Here is a 14,344-nt window from a genome sequence, read left to right on the forward strand (position 1 = left end):
GTAATTAGAACATGAATGTTTGGCCGAGGTGGGGGTAGAATGTTTACTTAAAATGACAATAAAGCCAAAGTTCTATGTGTGCTTGCTGCACAGAAAGAATCCATGTAACCTAGGAAGTACCATCATTAACTTATAAAAGTCACAATCGTTTCCAGTCCTCCTACCCAGAACAAAAGTGCTATGGCCTTTTATATGAAAGGTTCCAGTCTTTCTTCTGTACACGCATGTTCTGGCAAAAATACATCTTCTGCCCATCTTATTAACTCCAAATACATCTCCACTCAAACATCTCCTAGTTCGTCATTTTATTGGCCAGAGTTCAGGATGGCTATTGTGCCAGATTTAACCAGCGGACCAAGCTATTACACCTTAAAGACCACAAGCTCTCTCCTTTGGTTCACCTCTTTCTATGACTTGTGATGATAGCAGCAAGGACTGCAAGGGGTTAGTGTGTGTGTCCTATCTATAACTAAATAGCTAAATTAGCCATCTTTCATTCAGAAAGCCTCACTTAAAGATCTCTGGATTTAAGTATTTTCTCCTTGTGCTTCTACTGATCTTTTAACTCAGAGTTCCCAGGTGGACTAAATGCTTATCCAGGTATTAGGAAACAATACCATCTCCTGTTGCTCCTTGAATAGCACTTGCTTGGTTGATAAGACCTGAGAAAGATACACAATCAGCATGGCAGAAACTTGGCATTCCTGCATACCTGACCATATATCATCACCTCTTACCTCTACGCTATTTATACAAATAAACCATTTGCATAAAAATGAAGTTGTATTATACATATCACCTTATCTATGTTAATGATGATCAATAACTCAATCACATGGAAAACAGTGTGAAGCCTCCTCAAAAAATTAAAAATAGAACTACCCTACAACCCAGCAATAGCACTACTTGGAATTTATCCAAAGGATAGAGGAGTGCTGATTCATAGGAACACATGTACCCCAATGTTTAAGGCAACACTATTTACAATAGCCAAAGTATGGAAGAAGCCCAAATGTCCATCAATGGATGAATGGATAAAGAAGATGTGGTTTATATATACAATGGAGTACTACTCGGCAATGAGAAAAAATGAAATATTGCTATTTGCAACAAAGTGGTATGGAACTGGAGGGTATTATGCTAAGTGAAATAAGTCAGTCAGAGAAAGACAAATATCATGTTTTCACTCATATGTGGAACTTGAGAAACTTAATAGAAGACCATGGGGGAAGGGAAGGGGACAAAATAGTTTCAAACAGAGAGGGAGACAAATCATACAAGACTCTGGAATACAGAGAACAAACTGAGGGTTGATGAGGGAGTGCGGGGGCAGGAAAACAGGTGATGGGCATGGAGGAGGGCACTTGTTGGGATGATCAGTGGGTGTTGTATGTCAGTGATGCATCACTGGAAACTACTCCCAAAGCCAAGGACAGACTATATACACTATATGTTAACTAAATTGACAATAAATTATATTTAAAAAAGAAAAAGAAAAAATAATCATATTTTAAGCTGATATATATTTAAACACACATCTACTTCCTTATTTTTAATTTTTCACTTTTTAACAGTTTTGTTGGGTGAACACAGCACTATTGTAATTTACTGAGCCAATCCTCTACCATTGGAAATTCCAACTGTTAAATTGTTTCCAATCTTTGACTTTTAAAAACAATGTTTTAGTGAAAATCCAGGTTCATGTATCTTTGCGCTTGTGCCCGATTATAGCCAATGAATATACCCCTTATCCTGCCACGCTTCCTACCAGAGCTTAACTTTTCAGGTCTGTTTCCAGGCAGCAAGAAGCAGCTGAAAACCACTTCGCTTTAGATGAAACTGCATGCAAACGGCCTGAACGGCTTGGAGCTCCAAACTGAATTAATTGGTCCCTCAGGTAACTAATCTTGAATTTCTAATGGGCACTCTGGAACAGAGAGAACTGCAGGGCTGAATTTAGTTATCAGAATCAGGCCTGACAGTATAAAAAAAATTTTTTTTAACATTTATTTATTTTTGAGACAGAGAGAGACAGGGCATGAACGGGGGAGGGGCAGAAAGAGAGGGAGACACAGAATCGGAAGCAGGCTCCAGGATCTGAGCCATCGGCCCAGAGCCCGGCGTGGGGCTCGAACTCACGGACGGTGAGATCGTGACCTGAGCTGAAGTCAGACGCTTAACCGACTGAGCCACCCAGGCGCCCCCAGGCCTGACAGTATAAAGTACAATCAACAAGCAGAGAGGCAAAAACCTAATTGGGGCTAATTTAATACACCTGCTAAAGCTCCCAGTGTCCAAGCTGCCAGGTTTAGGACAGATGGGAGGAGTAACAATTACTGAACCTCAGAATCACACTGGACCTGTTTGGGAGGTCTTAGGGGATACTGTATAAAGATTTTCAGGTTGTGGCTAGAGCCACAAACCAAAGGTATTCTCCTTTCCAAACCTCTAATATCTCCCTCATAAATGCAGATGACTCAGGAGATAGTTTTAGATACTAAAATCTCCTTTGATGGACACCATGGAACCAGAGCTTCCCAAAGGAAAGAAACATTGACAGAGATACTGTGCTTGAAATACAAAACTCCTATTTATAATTAATAGTAATGATCATCATCATCCTTTACAATAATGATCTCTCAAAACTTATCACATGATAGAAAAAATTCAGTCAAACAGAGCCGTGTGACTTCCACATACATAGCAAAGTAGGGAATGCATGAGCGTATTGGGCACTTGAGTGGAATTTCCAAGGATTTGGGCCACCGCTGCATCCTCTACAACCCTTCAAATGATTGAAAGGTTTTTAAATTTTACAAAATCTTACATCTGCCGTTCCTGCCTATGCATTATTACCTCTTCCCTCTTTTTTTCATCCCCTGTCGTTTAAGGAACTGCCTAGTCCTCCCTGACAGGAATATCCATTATCCTGTGCCCACCACCATAATTGAAGACTGTCCCTTCAGTCAAGACCCAGGCTGTCTAACCTAAGTACCCCATCCTTCTGGAAATAATGATTGGCCCAGGGCATAGGCTCATGGCTCAAGCTAGACAATGATGATCCTCTATTGAACACTGATACAGGCTGAGAAGAAATTTCTCTCCTTCAGAGATCATAAGCCTATGGACCATGTAAAGTATAGCTGCCAGAGGGCATCTTAGCTATTTCATGGAAGAAACCTCACAAGATGCTCAAGTTCTCTTTTTGTAATTAAGAGACTCTGGAGTAAATGTATATGTCTTGCAAGTAAGAGAACTGTCATCCAAAATTCCTAGGATCATTTGATTTCTGTAAGAGGTCACCTGCCTCTAAAGAAAAGATTAATGTGCAACTAGAAATTCCGCCATAATTCACTTATAAGTTGGATGTAACATGGAAATTTGGTTCTGGTTTAATTTATGCATTCGGATTACTTGTGTTAATGAATACATTTGACCTGATATTACATTTCTTCTTGGGACGGCACTGATCCAAACGAAAAGAATCAAATGTGTCATTCATTACGTACTCATTCATTCATCCAAATTATTACCTCACAACTTTTCACATCGTCCTCAAACTCACTTAACATACCTGCCTGGTCACATCATTTTTATTTAAGAAGAAATTCCAAGTGTTGCTCTTGCACTCAATTTTTTTTTAAGTTTATTTATCTTGAGAAAGAGAGTGTGAGCAGGGGAGGGGCAGAGAGAGAGGGAGAAAGGATCCCAAGAAGGCTCTGTGCTATCAGCGCAGTGCCTGATATGGGGCTCTGTCTCACCGACTGTGAGATCATGACCTGAGCAGAGATCAAGAGTTGGACACTTAACCGACGAAACCATCCCCAGTGCCCTTGAAATGTTTTTCAATAACTGTGATAGAGAAAGATGAAAGAAAGAGTTGTAGCTTAATGGGTACAGAGCTTCACTACAAGATGAAAAGTTATGCAGATCTGTTTCACAGCAATATACTCAATACTGCTAAACTATACCCTTAAAAATGGTAAAGATGGTAAATTTTATGATATGTGTTTCTGCCACAATAAAAATTGTAACACCTTAAGAACTAAAATGTGTTTCAATACTTTATAGGGTCTGAGCTGCATTCATCTGAGGAAGAAAGATGCCTTGTTGGAAAAACTCACTGAAAGTGTTTGGGAGGGGAATTTCGTGTTGGCTTGGCACCAATACCTCCCAAAATGAAGAAAGTTATTTTGTGTCATCGAAGGCAAAGGAGTTGGAGCTCCTAGAAGAAACCCAGGACATGCAGATGAAACACAATAAAATGGCCAGATGTTTATGAGAGTATTATTTTGACCCGTCTCCATGACCACATGAAATGCCAGTGCTGGTAAATTCTTTGGGGAGGAAGTCACCAAGACATTTCCTTCCATTTCATCACACATGTGGGTCAGTGCTGCAGCCACAAGGGGCACTTAGAAGGGCTGCTGAAGAGCAAGGTTGAAAAAGTCCCAACTGGTGTCTGGATTAAAATAGTTCACACAGCACTTTCCTATTTATAATCGGATTAGTCTCCACAGTAACTTATAAAAATGGTATTAGTATTAGTCCCGTTTTACAGGCCAGGAAAGTGATGCCCAGGGAAGCTAGGCCTGTTGTCCAAAGTCATGAAATCAATAAGGGATGAGCACAGTCCCCCAATCGAAGACCCCATCTTCTTCTCACATACATTTCCACTGTGTCCCCCAACAACACTGTGCAAGCCCACACACGTTCTCTCTCCAAAGCCTTCACCCTAGTGTCGGCTCAAATCATGCATTTCCACTTCATCTCCAGGGTGTAAAATTTGGAGAATGACACAAGTACTATCGGAGACTGGGCTCTTTCAGGGCAGGGACCATGATTCTATTCATCTTTAAATCCCCAATGCTAGGCTCTTTGTAGATGACAAAAGAGGGTTGGGAACATGACAAATTTAGCTGATAAGTCGGCAGCAGGATTTGAGAGGATTGACTCCAGTTTCGAAAGAAGATCTACGGAGGGCAAAATGCTATCAAACAGCACTGCGTGCTTTAGAGCAATCACTCCTGAAAGGGAATCAATCCATGTAGCAAGCTTTATTGTCTTATTTTGAGAAACTGTCTCAGCCACCCCAGCCTTGAGCCACTGCCACTCTGATCAGTCAGCAGCCATCTACACTGAGGCAGGACCTCCATCAGCAAGAAGATTGCCTGCCACTCACTCAAAGCTCAAGTGCTGGTTAGAATTTTTTAGCAATAAAGTATTCTTAAATTAAGGCATGGATATTGTTTTTTTAGACATAATGCTATTGCCACCTAATAGACTACAACATAGTCTATTAAGTAACTTAGGGTAAACTTACAGTAAACGTAACTTTTATGTGCACGAAAGATTAATTTGACTGGCTTTATTGCAATCTCTGCTTTAGTGTGGTGGTCTGGAGCCCTGAAGTATCTTAAGGTGTTTCTATATTGTATTTTCCCTTAAAGTTACTGTATATCCTTGAATCTCTTACAACTGTGACATCAAAAACAGGTGATTAATGTGAATGAAGTACAATGCTCAGATGTGGACCACTAAAACTTGAGATGTCTCAGCCACCTTCCCTATCATTCCTACCAGCTTATGCTTCAAATCCTTGAAATGCGTTATATTATTTAAAAAGAAAAAATTCAGATATCCATTTTATTATTTTTTATACGCATAGTCATTCAAATGAAAGGCTTTGAAGCACATGGTCTCCTTTGAAAACTTCAGCGTTGGTAATTTAGTGCCTGCAAACGGTTTGAGGCACTTTGTTTCTGACAGGTGTGGGTAGAGGTGGCCTTTCTGTTCTCTTACTGGGCTTTCTGTTCTCTTACTGGGGTTAGGAGACAGGGAACTTTCGTTCTCCGTTATGCCGGCTGTCAGGAACAGTCACAGAAATCTAGTCAAGGAAAAGTCCAAGAGGTGACCACATGACTCCTTGAGGCATAATGACAAGATGAAAAAAACCAAGTTCTTGGGCTTGTATTACTTCCTGCCTTGGGCCAGTAACTTCACCTCATTCAGCCCTGTTGACTGCACAGTAAAACACAAAAGAGAAGATTGAGTCCTGAAACCCCCCCCCCCATGACTCAGAGGCGGTACCTCAAAGGAGGAGGGGGGGTGACCAAACCCAGCAATGATGTGGTCCCTCCTTTCAGCTCCAATCAGAAGGCCTTCAACTTGGGGATAGCTAGGTGGCTCAGTTGGTTGAGTGTCTGGCTTTGGCTCAAGTCATGATCTGACGATAAGTGAGTTTGAGCCCTGCATCAGGCTCTGTGCTGACAGCTCAGATCCTGGAGCCTGCTTCTGATTCTGTGGCTCCCTCTCTGTCTGTGCCTCCCCTACTCATGTTCTGTCTCTCTCTCAAAGAAAAAAAAAAAAAAGAACTTCACCTTGACTTATTTTGTTATTGATTAGATTTATGGGAAAGATTTAATGTAATCCAAAATCAAGGTTCCATGACTAAAAAATACTTGAAAACCACTCAGTTACCTAGATCCCTTATAATTCAACATTCCTTCCCTCTGATCTCACTCTGAAAATTCCTCAGTTTTCCCACTGTACTATTCGTAACTGGAAGGAGCGTGCCAGGCACTGCGAGTTTATTATGCTTGTGTGGGCCTTTCCCAGCAAGGGTATTTAACAGTGTCTGAAAGAAAAAGTTTTAAGCACTTTGCCAGATGCTTTCACATTCACGACTTCATCTAATTGCCAAGTATTTACTGACCTTTACCAATATGCTGCCACTAAGCTGGCTGCTATAGGCAGTGCAAGAGGAACGTGGAGAAGTAACAGGGCATAGTTCATTCTATACAAATATGAAGGAAACGATGTCATTAGCATCTTCTTAGCCAGAGCTCTGGGTTAAGAGACGTATGTTTACCAATGTCGATCCTGTCAGGGATGAATATAAATTTAGGCAATTTCTTCAACCTGTCAGCCTCAGGCTTTTCACCTCAAGACGGAGAGAATGTCTACCTCATAGGATGTCTCATTGGGCTAATAAAAATATTTAACAGGGGTGCATCAGTGGCTCAGTTGGGCGACCGACTCTTGATTTCAGCTCAGGTCATGATCTCACAGTTGTGGGATCGAGCCCCACATCAGACTCCGCACTGATGGCATGGAGCCTGCTTGGGATTCTCTGTCTCCACTCTCTCTCACCCCTCCTGTGCATTCTCTCTCTCTTTCTCTCAATAAATAAATAAGCAAACTTTAAAAAACAAAAATATTTAACATACTTTGAAGGCTTACAGTATGCCAAGTACTCTAAGTCTTAGACATCTAGAATCTAACTTAATCCTTACAACAACCAAATAGGTTATAATTAGCTCCAATTTACAGATAAAATAATAACTAAAACACAAAAAAGTGTGTCCAGAGCCACAGAGCTACCACACCAAAGAGCCAGTCTTCAAGCTCAGGTTCTAACCCCAGGGTTCACAAAAGTACCCAGCAGAGAGTCCGTGCATGGGTAGGCATCAAACACGAAGCCTAGAGCTGAGGAGGCACTCCCTGATGACTCATTCCTTCCTCTCTGAGGACGATTTCATTCTCCTCCCTGTGTGGGTGGAGATGTTGAGTAATATATAACAGCACAGTATACTAGAAGCCACAAACAAGGGCTTAAGCTCACATACACACTATCCACTGTTTAACCAAATTTAAAAAGGACAGGCAAAAAGATGACTGTCAGTGGGAGATACTCATTAAAGAAGTTGATTTCTGGCTGGCCCCTGAAGAAAGGTGGGTGTGAAAAGACAGAGGAGGTCCACCAGCATTTCAGAAAATCAGAGGAACATAAGCAAAGGCTAGAGTTGTAGACAAACATGAAGACCTGGGAAAGGAAAGAGGGTTGGAGACATACATAATTTCTCTGTTGTACCTTTAAAGACATACCCTCCTTTAGGCAAATTTAACATATAAAGAAAGATCTGGATTTTCATGGGGAAAAAAAAGCAATTATCATTAAGCTTACAAAACTACTCTGCTTCTCAGAAGAATAAAGAGGTTATCTTGAAATAATGAGTTCCCTTCCATAATTTAAGTGTGTTGCTTTTCAGAAAACAAATTAACTTACATGCTATTTTTAAATTAGACATTCTTTCCTATAGCAGTGGGAGACATGTGTGTTTTGAGAGCAGAAACCTTTCCTTCAAACCAAATATTTTATAGGATCTCAATGTATAAAACGCACACACAAAAGAGAGTAGCTCTGGATGAAGCCAAACATTAAAAGCAAAGTCTTGCCTCCCACAGAACACTGAGGAGCCTGGATCAGGAAGCAAGAGCCCTTCAAGAATGAGCTGCACCTAGGGGCATCTGGGTGACTCAGTCCACTAAGCATCTGACTTCGGCTCAGGTCATGAACTCACGGTTTGTGGGTTGGAGCCCCCCATTGGGCTCTGTGCTGGCAGCTCAGAGCCTGGAGCCTGCTTTGGATTCTCTGCTTCCCTGTCTGTGTCTGTGTCTCTCTCCCTCTCTCTCTTTTTCTCTCTCTCAAAAATAAGTAAAGATTAACAAATAAATCAAAAGAAGAAGAAATATTTAAGAATGAGCTGCACCTCACTCAGCCCACGTGGCTGTGCCAATTTGCTCTGCCCTCACACGATGTAGTATCTGCCCAGCCTCCCTGGCTAATGTTGGCTGGGTAACGTCACCAGAAACAACAGTAACAGATGGCAGAAGGAGAGCCGATAGACTCTGCCAACCTGAAGCCAGGTAAACTGAAGCCCATGTGATACGTTGTTTTGTTGAACATGATTTTTCTTGATTTTCCCATTTCTCTCTCTCTCTCTCTCTCTCTCTCTCTCTCTCTCTCTCTCCCTCCCTCCCTCCCTCCCTCTCCCTCCCTCTCTCTCTCTCTCTCTCCCTCCCTCCCTCTCCCTCCCTCTCCCTCTCCCTCTCCCTCTCCCTCTCCCTCTCCCTCTGTGTGTGTGTGCGTGTGTGTGTGCATGTGCGTGTGACAGGTTACTTTCCATACCATGTCTTACAAATAAAAAAAAAAAATGATACCCAGACAAAGTTGGGACAATGCCAGCATTCTTCATGAATATGGGACAAGGCCAGTTGGAGTGTTTCTCACCATTCTTTGATTTTCTGTTCTATTTTGATAAGCATGCCCCACCGAAGTTACCTTGTTGACTCTTGTTTTGTGTAGAATGCACCCACCACATCAAAAGGACAGAACGTTAACATTTCTGCAATGTATAACAAAATTTGACACTGGATAAATTTCTGCCTGCCCCCTCACTAGATTATTAAAAACTGATAACAGAAAAGACACAATTTAAAACTGGTAACAGAAGAGAAGCAATTTAAAAGCTGATGACACAAGAGAAGATGCTTCCAATAGAGCCCTATAGAATCACTTTGCTAACTAATAATTAGAGCCCTCTAGTCCCACTGGGACGCTTGTAGAAAGCAAAATGAAATGTGCTACCTTATCTGCCTCCAGAAGAAGAGGGGTAAGTTCGTCCACAGAGGGGCTCTTAAGTTATGTGCATACTATTTTTCAGTATGGTAGAAAGTGGTAAAAAAAAACACCCTTTCCCACCTCCCACAGAATATTCCCATTTTGCTCTTGCATTACAAGGGGGCCATTACATTTTGCAAACAAGAGATTATCCAAAGTGTGTAGACTATGATTCTAACCCACACCCAGGAAAAGGAATAAGACAATGGGGAGGAGGGGGGGGAGGTGAAGGTGGAGGGAGAATGGAAAGAGAACTGCTTTAACTCACAAGAAAAGAGTTTTGTTAGGGCAACTAGGTGGCTCAGTCAAGTGTCTGACTTCGGCTCAGGTCATGATCTCTCGGTTCTTGAGTTCGAGCCCCACATCGGGCTCTGTGCTGACAGCTCAGAGCCTGGAGCCTGCTTTGGATTCTGTGTCTCCCTCTCTCTCTCTCTCTGCCCCTCCCCTGCTCATGCTCTGTCTCTCTCTCTCTCTCTCCTTCAAAAATAAACATTAAAAACATTTTTTTTAAAGAAGAAAAGAATTTGTTAATGAATCCCCACAATTTCCTAGAATGTGGCCAAGAACTGACTTGGAGGCATGAGTAGAAAAATTATTTCCTCTTGGCCTAATGAAGCAAAGCAAGTTGGGATCCTCTCCCAAATCAATGGGAAAGCGAAAAGCAAAGAGAGTCCAAGAGCATACAAATAGATGGCTGCACAGAGCAGAGACTTCCCAAACCAAGTATAACCTAGTGTTTTCCCATTCTGCCTCAACCCAACCCGGGTGGGAAATTGCAGCTCCCCATCCTGGGCATTGGGCAACTCACCCATAAACAGGCACTTAAATAGACACCTCTGGTCTTGTCCTCTGAGAAATCCCTTAGGGTGAAAGAGGAAGCACTGTTAGCCTCCATTTCTAGTGACTCAGAGAATAACTGATTTTCCAAAAGGTGGACAAAAACTTTTAGGCGAGATCTGGAATTAGAACTCTTATGGATTCCCATCTTTTTGCTCATCAACTGTCAAAAGATTCTCTGAATCTTAAGTTTATTATGTACCAGGGATATCCAAACTCATCTGGTGAGCTGGTGCCCGACAGGAGAAGGAACCACTCAGGGAAGTGGAATTAGGACAGAGGGCTGGGCAGGTCCACCAGGAAACTGTCCTCCCAAAGTAAATTTTGGAGATTTCTAAGCTGCATTTCTTAAGGAAGACAGCTTTATTTTTAATATCTGAGCTTCAAACTTGGTATTTTTTGCAAGAATAAGTCACTTAGGGTAAAATGATCTGAGAATATTTGAGACAAGTTGATGCAAAATCAGGCTTATGTAATATGTACAGAGCTCCGTGCAGTGATCATAAAAAGAGTGTGTCTCTGGCTCTGACACAAGAATGCATGGGGGCACCTGGGTGGCTGGCTCCGTTGGGTGAGCCTCTACTCTTGATTTTGACCAGGTCATGATCCCAGGTTGGTGGGATCCAGCCCCACGTAGGGCTTCGAGCTGAGCATGGAGCCTGCCTGAGATTCTCTCTCTTTCTCTCTCTCTCTCTCTCTCTCTCTGCCCCTCTCGCCACTCATGTTCTCTCTCTAAAAATAAAAAACTAAAAATAAATACAAAATTAAAAATTAAAAAAAGAACTCGTGTTAGGGGACGGCAGGATGGCAGGGAGGATGGTGACACTGAGGCACACACAACCAGGGAGCTGCTAGGCAGGCCTGGACCGAGGCTCCAGCATGTGGGACGCAGAGTAGGGAGGACAGCAGTGCCCACACCACCCTGCATCCTAGAGCTGACCAACCAGGAGGGCCGAGAGCACCAAGCATCCGGTGCATGTCCCGGAAGGCTGCAGTGACTATAGGACAGGCCATTTCCAGCACATGCACACAGGAGAAGTTTACCCCTGCGCCCTTCATGACTCCTTTGTTCATCTAGTCCTGGGGCCTTCCAAGTACTCCTGCCTCCCATCCCAGAGTCAGGGCCTCAGGTAGTTCCCTGATGACCCCACCTGTCCTCCCAGCAGCGCTCACCTGTGGACCTTTTCTCATCCCTCTGAGGTAATTTTTGACCCAATGGTAAATCAGGAGGTAGAACCATATGGTCGCTTAACGCGGGCTCAACCACCTAGGTTTAAAACGTTAACATACTGAGAGGCCTCGAGGTATTTTGTAACGTGACAGAAAAGGTCATTAGGGACATTGGTTTCACTTAACACGGGATTCCCAACCCACCTGGGGAGCCCTCTGCCCCCTCTACTCTCTGACCTTCCGCTTATGGTCGAAATGTTCTCACCTACATGGTGTGATCTTGGTTTGGTTTTGCTTTTGCAGAAACAAAACAAATGCCACCACAAAAATTCACAAGAACACATGTGTTAAACGTATTCATAAATAAAGTCTACCTTCCTGTAAACAGGACCGAAGAGGAGACCAAACATCATGAGATCAGTGAGGAATCTGTCCCTGTGGACAGAGAAGTGTAGCTTAGGATTTTAATCATTGATGCGAGCCATGTTTGCCCAGCTTTCCTATTACAGTGCTCTGAAGTATACCAGGCTTATTGAAAACTATTACATAATGAGGAGTAAATTAGAATCCATTCGTTATCCACCCAGTTTCCTCCACAGAAAACATAGGACATAGCTTTTGGGAAACAAAAAGGGACAGAGGTGATGTAAGGTGAAGCCTAGGCTGACTTCTTCTCAAGGAGAGTGGCTTCCAAAACATCCTAATAGGATAACAGCTAAAGTCCTGAAGTCACTAGCTATAAAATTTTATTTTCACACGGCACCAAGGAGTCAGGCTCCAAAGAGGAGTTAGCCCAGAAAGCAAAGAAACAAGATTATATTTGCTGTCTAGGGCAGGTTGAGAAAGTAAGATAAGCCAAGACTGGGGGCTGTTCTAGACAATCACCTGTTCAACTGTGTGACCCCTATAATCCCCGTGTGCAGCAGATTCCTCTCCTCTGAAATTTCAGAGGAGGAGATGAAAAGAGCCTGGAGAATCAAGGAAGCATAATCAGAGGGAAAAAGAAGGATCTGTAAGTATAAGGAAATGTGACAAATGTTACTTATTTTTACTTGCCTCTAGAGTGAGTGACCCAGTCTGGGAGGTGTGATTTTTCTTATCTGAAAATCCTGCTGCCGGATTTATCTTTCTCAAGAAAAGATCTGAGCACATCAGACATGAAGCGAGGAAGCTTCTAGGCTGCACAGTCCACTTCCTTCCAATTGCATTTAGAAAAATCCTCCCTACCCCAGATGCTGTCACGTTCACTGGGGAGAGAGGAGAGAACACATCAGACATGGTGGACTTGGGGAAGTGGAGACTTAACGTATCGTAGACTCTAGTCTCAAGCATTAACTCAAGAAGCCTCTCTGCATATTTACAAAACATCTTGCCCTACTACACTTCACAGTGAATTCAATTTCTAAAAAACTGAATTCTGAGAAAAATGAAATACTACAATGATTCGGAAAGCTTTTCCTCTGGAGGTGAGTGGTGTGGTTCTTGGAGACCTGATGCTCCCCTTTTAAAACAAATACTCTCGGGGAGCCTGGGTGGCTCGGTCGGTTAAGCGTCCGACTTCGGCTCAGGTCATGATCTCACGGTCCGTGAGTTCAAGCCCCGCGTTGGGCTCTGTGCTGACCGCTCAGAGCCTGGAGCCTGTTTCAGATTCTGGGTCTCCCTCTCTCTCTGCCCCTCCCCTGTTCATGCTCTGTCTCTCTCTGTCTCAAAAATAAATAAACGTTAAAAAAATTAAAAAAAAAAAATACTCTCTAAAGTCCCTTAACTCTCTAGACCAAAAAAAAAAAAAAAAAAAAAAATTCAAAGAGAGTCTGTCTATGTATACCACCTGCACATATATCAAAGGAAGTATTTTATACTAAAATAATACCTTTTTAATATTTAAAAATCAAATGGGACGTGGGACAGATCTCTGTTGTACAAACCCCCAATGTGATGCAAGCTGTCTAGCTTCCCTGGGTCAGATCTCTGCAATGCCAGCAGCAGATGTGACCATCAAATCCTCCCAAGAATTTTCTGAAGGCCCTTCCAGGCTCTGTAAAGAGCCACTGATCTTGCTGGCCTGCCCATAACCATTTTCGAAACTGAGAGGTTAACTCTGCCATCCTTGGGAAGAGGCTCCATTTCACAAGGAAAGACACTCAACATCACCCACAAGTTGGTGCTTTTGCTGTCACTTCTAAGTTGATTTCATCCATTAGCCCTGAACAAGTTTTAAAAAGTGTTAATAGTGCATGAAAATCTCAGGATGAAAAGTAAAACTTCCCCCAGTAAAACCAGGGTTGTGAGGACATGAAACATTGAGTATTTCCTAATACAGGCCTTTCATCAAACATCTAGATAATGGACAGCCACATAACGTGCCGGTGACTGGATGATATTACATCTAGACTTTCTTTCAAGTTTCAGAGACCACAGTAGAAATCTGAGTCTGATGCTGGTAAGGACACATATGATCCTGGACTAGATATGCTTCCTATACATGCAAAGATTGCTTTTGTAAGAAGTTGACATTTTTGTTATGTTTTCGGAACACCTATTCACCAACAGAACCTTACCTTCTTTTGAGTTATGTTACATTTACAGGATAGCATTCATTCATTTGTTCATTCTTTCCTTCTTCAGAATTTACTCAGTACCCCTTACAAACCAGTCACTCTTCCAGTTACATAAAAATTAAAGACATGGGTGGGAGGAGCCAAGATGGGAGAACAGCATGGAAGCTTTTTGTGTGTCTCGCATCCATGAAATACAGCCAGACCAACACTAGACCATCCTGCACACCTAGAAAACTGATTGGAGGATTAACACAACAATCTGCACAACCTGAACCACAGAATAGAGCAGGTATGTGGTGCAGAGAGCTGAACTTGG

This window comes from Panthera leo, chromosome D1, assembly GCF_018350215.1.
Source record: "Panthera leo isolate Ple1 chromosome D1, P.leo_Ple1_pat1.1, whole genome shotgun sequence".
Classification (NCBI taxonomy): domain Eukaryota; kingdom Metazoa; phylum Chordata; class Mammalia; order Carnivora; family Felidae; genus Panthera; species Panthera leo.